The sequence below is a fragment of the Eriocheir sinensis genome, unplaced genomic scaffold (assembly GCF_024679095.1).
Source record: "Eriocheir sinensis breed Jianghai 21 unplaced genomic scaffold, ASM2467909v1 Scaffold46, whole genome shotgun sequence".
NCBI lineage: Eukaryota > Metazoa > Arthropoda > Malacostraca > Decapoda > Varunidae > Eriocheir > Eriocheir sinensis.
In genome coordinates this window covers 226,689-236,766 of record NW_026111787.1, presented here as the reverse complement: position 1 = coordinate 236,766, position 10,078 = coordinate 226,689, and positions in this window count along the sequence as shown.

The window sequence follows — 10,078 nt, the reverse complement described above, 5'->3', positions numbered from 1 at the left end:
TGTATATATATTTTATAAATTTACGCTATTTTATGTGTATTTGTTTATGTATTTCAATAAAGATTTGCCTAATTTTATGTGTATTTTGCATATCTATTTTCAAACAAATTTAAATTATTTTTATGTATGGTTTATATATTATTATACACATTTTAGTTAGTTTAGTTGTAGTTTGTACTTTTATTTTCCTACAAATATACATTCTTTTAGTGGAATTTTGTTCATTTATTTTCATAAGAATTTACATAATTTTATGTGTTTTTGTATATATATTTTCTATGTATTTACATTATTTTATGTGTATTTATTATATACATTTTCATAAAATTTACGTTATTTTATTGTGTGTATTCGTATATGATTTGATACAAATTTACATTATTTTATGTTTATTTTGCATATCTATTTCAATATAGATTTACCTTATTGTATGTGTATTTTGTATATTTATTTTAATTCAAATTTAATTATTTTATGTGTACTTTGTATACATTTTCTTATACGTATTTACTTCATTTAATGTGTATTTTGTATATATATTTTTATTGTAATCTACGTTATTTTATGTGTATTGGTATATATATTTTGAAGCAAATTTACATTGTTTTATATGTATTTAGCATATCTATTTCAATATAAATCTACCTTATTGTATGTGCATTTTGTATATTTATTGTAATACAAATTTTAAAATTTTATTATTTTGGTATATATATTTTTATAAAAAGAGTTTTATATAAATTTAAAATATTTTATGTGTATTTTGTATATCTATTTTCATACAAATACACATTTTTTATTGATATTTTGTTTATTTATTTTGACGCGAATTCACATTATTTAATGTGTATTGTGTATATATATTTTTATACGTATTTACGTCATTTCATGTGTATTTTGTATATATATTTCTATAGAAATATATGTTATTTTATGTGTATTCGTATATATATTTTTAAACAAATATACATTGTTTTATGTGCATTTTGCATATTTTTTCAATATAAATTTACCTTATTGTACGTGCATTTTGTATATTAATTTTAATACAAATTTAATTATTCTATGTGTATTTTTGTATATGTATTTTCATAAAAAAATGCTTTATTTTATGGGTATTTTGCATCTTTATTTTCATACAAATTTACATTATTTTATTGATATTCTGTGTATTTATTTTGATACGATTTTACATTATTCTATGTATATTATGTATATATATTTCATACAAATGAACGTTATTTTATGTGAATTTGTTTTCATTTCATACAAATTTACATTATTTTATGTGTATTTTGTACATGTATTTAAATACAAATTTAACTAATTATATGTGTATTATGTATATCTATTTTCATACAAATTGAAATTAATTTTGTGTATTTTAGTATATATTTTTATTCAAATTTTCGTAATTTTATGTGAATTTTGTATATTTATTTTCCTACAAATATACGTTCTTTTATCGGAATTTTGTTTATTTATTTTGATACGAGTTTTCATTATTTTAGGTGTATTTGATATATATATTTTCATACTTATTTACATAATTTTATATGTATTTTGAATATATATTTTCATAGAAATTTACTCTATTTTATGTGTATTCGTATATATATTTTGATACAAATTTACATTATTTATGTGTATTTCGCATATCTATTTCAATACAAATTTCTTTATTGTATGTGCCTTTTGTATATTTATTTTGATGCAAATTTAATCATTTTATGTGTATATATATTTTTAAACAAATATGCGTTATTATATGGGTATTTTGCATCTTTATTTTCATACAAATTTACATTATTTTATTGATTGTCTGTTTATTTATTTTGATACGATTTTACGTTATTCTGTGTATTTTGTATATATATTTTTAGACATATTTACATTATTTAATGTATATTTTGTACATATATTTTATGGAAATTTACGTTATCTTATGTGTATTTGTTTATATATTTTCATACAAATTTACATTATTTTATGTGTATTTTGTATATGTATTTCAAAAAAAATTTGCCTAATTTCATTTGTATTTTGCATATCTATTTTAAAACAAATTTAAATTATTTTGTGTATTTTGTAATATTTTATACAAATTTTTTTTTATTTGTATTTTGTATATATATTTTCCTACACATATAGATTCTTTTAGAGGAAATTTTCTTTATTTATTTTGATACAATTTATATTATTTTATGTGTATTTTGTATATATATTTTTCTATGTATTTACATTATTTTATGTGTATTTTGTATATATATTTTCATAAAAATTTACGTAATTTTATTGTTTGTATTAGTATATATTTTGATAAAAAATTCATTTTTTTATGTGTTTTTGCATATCTATTTCAATAAAAATCTAACTTATTGTATGTGTATTTTGTATATTTATTTTAATACAAATTTAATTATTTTATGTGTATTTTTGTATATATTTTTTTTTAAATATAAGATATTTTATGGGTAATTTGTATCTTTAATATACTTTGTATATATATTTTTATACGCTCTTACATTATTTAATATTTATTTTGAATATAATTTTTTATACAAATTCATGGTATTTTATGTGTATTTGTATATATATTTTCATATAAATTTACATTATTGTATGTGTATTTTGTACATATATTTTATTACAAATCTACCTTATTTTATGTTTATTTTATGTGTATTTTGTATATTTATATTTATCCAAATACACATTCTTTTATTGGTATTTTGTTTATTTAATGTATAAGTACATTATACGTATTTACATTATTTAATGTGTATTTTGTTTATATATTTTTATACAAATTTACGTTATTATATGTGTATTTGAATATATATTTTGATACAAATTTACATTATTTTATGTATTTTCTATATTTATTTCAATTCAAATTTAGCTTATTTTATGTGTCTTTTGTATATCTATTTTCATACAAATTTAATTATTTTTGTTTATTTTTGTATATAGTTTTATACAATTTTACGTTAATTTATGTGTATTTTGTATATTTATATTTATACAAGTAAACATTCTTTTATTGGCATTTAGTTTATTTATTTTGATACGAATTTACATTATTTTATGTGTATTTTGTATACATTTTCTTATACGTATTTACTTCATTTGATGTGTATTTTGTATATATATTTTATAGAAATCTACGTTATTTTATGAGTATTCGTATGTATATTTTGAATCAAATTTACATTGTTTTATATGTATTTTGCATATCTATTTCAATACAAATTTACCTTATTGTATGTGCATTTTGTATATTTATTGTAATACAAATTTAAATATTTTATGTGCATTTTGGTATATATATTTTCATAAAAAATGCGTTGTTTTATGGGTATTTTGCATCTTTATTTTCATACAAATTTACATTATTTTATTAATATTCTGTGTATTTATTTTGATACTATTTTACTTTATTCTATTTTGTGTTTTGTATATATTTTTTTATACATATTTACATTATTTAATGTGTATTTTCTATATATATTTCATACAAATTTTCGTTATTTTAAGTGTATTTGTTTATATATTTTTATTCAAATTTACATAATTTTATGTGTATTTTGTATATGTATTTCAATAGAAATTTACCTAATTTCATGTGTATTTTGTATAAATTTTATACAAATTTAAATTATTTTTTGTGTATTTTTGTATAGAGTTTTATTCAAATTTACAATATTTTATGTGTATTTTGTATATCTATTTTCATACAAATACACATTCTTTTATTGATATTTTGTTTATTTATTTTGATGCGAATTTACATTATTTAATGTGTATTGTGTATATATATTTTATACCTATTTACGTCATTTCATGTGTATTTTGTATATATTTTTATAGAAATATACGTTATTTTATGTGTATTCGTATATATATTTTGAAACAAATATACATTGTTTTATGTGCATTTTGCATATTTTTTCAATACAAATTTACCTTATTGTACGTGCATTTTGTATATTAATTTATTACAAATTTAGCTATTCTATGTGTATTTTTGTATATGTATTTTATAAAATATGCTTTATTTTATGGGTATTTTGCATCTTTATTTTCATACAAAATTACATTATTTTATTGATATTCTCTGTATTTATTTTGATACGATTTTACATTATTCTATGTATATTTTGTATATCTATTTTATACCAATGTACGTTATTTTATGTGAATTTGTTTTCATTTCATACAAATTTACATTATTTTATGTGAATTTTGTACATGTATTTAAATACAAATTTAACTAATTATATGTGTATTTTGTATATCTATTTTCATACAAATTGAAATTAATTTTGTGTATTTTGTATATATTTTTATTCAAATTTTCGTAATTTTATGTGTTTTTTGTATATTTATTTTCCTACAAATATACGTTCTTTTATCGGAAATTTATTTATTTATTTTGATACGAATTTTCATTTTTTTTAGGTGTATTTGATATATATATTTTTATACTTATTTACATAATTTTATATGTATTTTGAATATATATTTTCATAGAAATCTTCTCTATATATATATATGTATAGAAAATACACATGAAATAATCTAAATTCGTATCGAAATAAATGAACACAATACCGATAAAATAATGTAATTTTGAATGAAAATATATATAGAAAATACACATAAAATAACGTAAATACAAATAAATATATACACATAAAATGATTTGAATTTGAATGAAAATAGATATAAAAATAAACTTAAAATAAGGCAAATTTATAATGATATATATATACAAAATACACATAAAATAATGTAGATTTGTTTCAAAATATATATACGAATACACATAATATAACGTAGATTTCTATAGAAATATATATACAAAATATACATGAAATGTTGTAAATACGTATAAAAATATATATACTAAATACACATTAAATAATGTAAATTCGTGTCAAAATAAATAATTAAAATATCAATAAAAGAATGTGTATTTGTATGAAAATACATATACAAAATACACATAAAATAACGTAAATTTGTTTAAAACTATATATAAAAATACACAAAAATAAGTTAAATTTGTATGAAAATAAATATACAAAATACACATAAAATTAGGTAAATTTGTAAAGAAATACATATACAAAATACACATAAAATAATGTAAATTTGAATGAAAATATATAAACAAATACACTTAAATTAACATAAATTTGTATAAAATATATATAAAAAATACTCATTAAATAAACAAAATACCAATAAAAGAAAGTGTATTTGGATAAATATAAATATACAAAATACACATATAAAATAAACATAAAATAAGGTAGATTTGTAATAAAATATGTACAAAATACACATACAATAATGTAATGAAATGTATATGAAAATATATACAAATACACATAAAATACCATGAATTTGTATAAAAAATTATACTCAAAATAAATATTAAATAATGTAAGAGCGTATAAAATCATATATACAAAGTACATATACAATGATAATTAAGATGCAAAAAATGTGTAAAAACGTATAAAAAAATGTGTACAAAATACACATATAATCATGTAATTCGATTTAAAATAAATAAACAAAATACCAATAAAAGAATCTGTATTTGGATAAATATAAATATACAAAATACACATAAAAATAAACATAAAATAAGGTAAATTTGTAATGAAATATATGTACAAAATACACATAAAATAATGTAAATTTATATGAAAATATATATACAAATACACATAAAATACCATAAATTTGTATAAAATTATATATTCAAAATAAATATTAAATAATGTAAATGCGTATAAAAATATATATAAAAAGTACATATAAAATAATGTAAATTCGTATCAATATAAATCAACAAAATACCAATAAAATAATATATATTTGAATGAAAATAGATTTACAAAATACACATAACATAACTAAAATTTGTATTGAAATATATACAAAATACATAAAATAATTTGAGTTTGTGTGAAAATAGATATTCAAAATACACATAAAAATAGGTAAATTTCTTTTGAAATATATATACAAAATACCCATAAAATATTGTAAATTTGTGTCAAAATATATAAACAAATACACATAAAATAACGTAAATTTGTATGAAAAATATTTACAAAATACACATAGAATAATGTCAGATCGTATCAAAATGAATGAGCAGAATATCAATAAAATAACGTAAATTTGTATGAAAATAAAGATGCAAAATACCCATAAAATAAAGCATATTTTTATAAAATACATATACAAAAATACACATAGAATAATTAAATTTGTATTAAAATTAATATACAAAATGCATATACAATAAGGTAAATTTGTATTGAAAAAAATGCAAAATACACATTAAAGTGTAAATTTGTTTAAAAATCTATATACGAATACACATAATATAACGTAGATTTCTATAGAAATATATATACAAAATACATATGAAATGATGTAAATACGTAAAAAAATATATATACAAAATACACATTAAATAATTTAAATTCTCGTCAAAATAAATAAACAAAATATCAATAAAAGAATGTGTATTTGTATGAAAATAGATATACAAAATACTCATAAAATAACCTAAGTTTGTATAAAACTATATACAAAAATACACAAAAATAATTTAAATTTGTATGAAAATAAATATACAAAATACACATAAAATTAGGTAAATTTGTATTGAAATACATATACAAAATACACATAAAATAATGGAAGTTTGAATGAAAATATATAAACATATACACTTAAAATAACGTAAATTTGTATCAAATATATATACAAAATACTAATTAAATAATGTAAATATGTATAAAAAAATATATTCAAAACACAAATAGAATAATGTAAAATCGTATCAAAATAAATACACAGAATATTAATAAAATAATGTAAATTTGTATGAAAATAAAAATGCAAAATAGCCATAAAATAACGCATTTTTTTATAAATATATATATACCAAAATACACATAAAATATTAGAATTTGTATTAAAATAAATATAAAAAATGAACATACTGGAAGGTAAATTTGTATTGAAATAGATATGCAAAATACATATAAAATAATGTAAATTTGTTTCAAAATATATATACGAATACACATAAAATAACGTTGATTTCTATAAAAATATATACAAAATACACATAAAATGAATTATTTGATATATATATTTTTATACTTATTTACATAATTTTATATGTATTTTGAATATATATTTTCATAGAAATTTACTATATATATATATGTATAGAAAATACACATGAAATAATCTAAATTCGTATCGAAATAAATGAAAAAAATACCGATAAAATAATGTAATATTGAATGAAAATATATATAGAAAATACACATAAAATAACGTAAATACAAATAAATATATACACATAAAATGATTTGAATTTGAATGAAAATAGATATAAAAATAAACTTAAAATAAGGCAAATTTATAATGAAATATATATACAAAATACACATAAAATAATGTAGATTTGTTTCAAAATATATACGAATACACATAAAATAACGTAGATTTCTATAGAAATATATATACAAAATTCACATGAAATGTTGTAAATACGTATAAAAATATATATACAAAATACACATTAAATAATGTAAATTCTTGTCAAAATAAATAATTAAAATATCAATAAAAGAATGTGTATTTGTATGAAAATACATATACAAAATACACATAAAATAACGTAAATTTGTATAAAACTATATATAAAAATACACAAACATAAGTTAAATTTCTATGAAAATAAATCTACAAAATACACATAAAATTAGGTAAATTTGTAAAGAAATACATATACAAAATACACATAAAATATCGTAAATTTGAATGAAAATATATAAACAAATACACTTAAATTAACATAAATTTGTATAAAATATATATAAAAAATACTCATTAAATAATGTAAATATGTATAAAAAATATATATACAAAACACAAATAGAATAATGTAAAATCGTATTAAAATAAATACACAGAATGTAAATAAAATAATGTAAATTTGTATGAAAATAGAGATGCAAAATACCCATAAAATAACGCATTTTTTATAAATATACAAAATACACATGAAAGGATGTAAATACGTATAAAAATATATATACAAAATACACATTAAATAATGTAAACTCGCGTCAAAATAAATAAACAAAATGTCAATAAAAGAATGTGTATTTGTATGAAAATAAATATACAAAATACACATAAGATAACATAAATTTGTATAAAACTATATACAATAATACACAAAAATAATTTAAATTTGTATGAAAATAAATATACAAAATACACATAAAATTAGGTAAATTTGTATTGAAATACATATACAAAATACACATAAAATACTGTAAATTTGAATGAAAATACATAAACAAATACACTTAAAATAACGTAAATTTGTATAAAAAAATATATACAAAACACAAATAGAATAATGTAAAATCGTATCAAAATATATACACAGAATATTAATAAAATAATGTAAATTTGTATGAAAATAAAGAAGCAAAATACCCATAAAATATATATACAAAAATACACATAAAAAAATTTATTTGTATTAAAATAAATATACAAAATACACATACAATAAGGTAAATCTGTATTGAAATAGATATGCAAAATACATATAAAACAATGTAAATTTGTTTCAAAATATATATACGAATACACATAAAATAACGTAGATTTGTATAAAAATATATACAAAATTCACGTAAAATTAAGTAAATACGTATAAAAAAATGTATTCAAAATACACATAAAATAATGTAAATTCGTATCAAAATAAATAAACAAAATACCAATAAAAGAATGTGTATTTGTATAAATATAAATATACAAAATACTCATAAAATAACGTAAATTTGTATAAAACTGTATACAAAAATACAGAGAAGTAATTAAATTCGTATGAAAATAGATATACAAAATACAGATAAAATAAGCTAAATTTGAATTGAAATGTATATACAAAATACATAAAATAATGTAAATTTGTATCAAAATATTTATAAAAATACATATAATAACGTAAATTTGTTTAAAAATATATAAACAAAATACACATTAAGTAATGTAAATACGTATAAAAAATATGTACAAAATACACATATAATCATGTAATTCGTATCAAACTAAATAAACAAAATAGCAATAAAATAATGTAAATTTGTATGAGAAAACATATACAAATACATATAAAATAAAGCTAATTTCTATAAAAATATATGTCCAAAAATGAACGTAAATTAAATTAACTTTGGATGAAAATATATATACAAAACACACATTAAATAATGTAAATGCGTACATAAAATAACCTAAATTTGTATAAAACTATATACAAAAATACACAAAAATAATTTAAATTTGTATGAAAAGAAATATACAAAATACACATAAAATTAGGTTAATTTCTATTGAAATACATATACAAAATACACATAAAATAATGTAAATTTGAAAGAAAATATATAAACAAATACACATATAATAACGTAAATTTGTATGAAATATATATACAAAATACACATTAAATAATGTAAATATGTATAAAAAAATATACAAAACACAAATAGAATAATGTAAAATCGTATCAAAATATATACACAGAATATTAATAAAATAATGTAAATTTGTATGAAAATTAAGATGCAAAATACCTATAAAATAACGCATTTTTTATAAAATTATTGATACCAAAATACACATAAAATATTTGAATTTGTATCAAAATAAATATACAAAATGCACATACAATAAGGTAAATTTGTATTGAAATAGATATGCAAAATACATATAAAATAATGTAAATTTGTTTCAAAATATATGCGAATACACATAAAATAACGTAGATTTCTATAAAAATACATATACAAAATACACATAAAATTAAGTAAATACGTATAAAAAATGTATACAAAATACACATAAAATAATGTAAATTCGTATAAATATAAATAAACAATATAGCAATAAAAGAATGTGTATTTGTATAAATATAAATATACAAAATGCAGATAAAATAACGTTAATT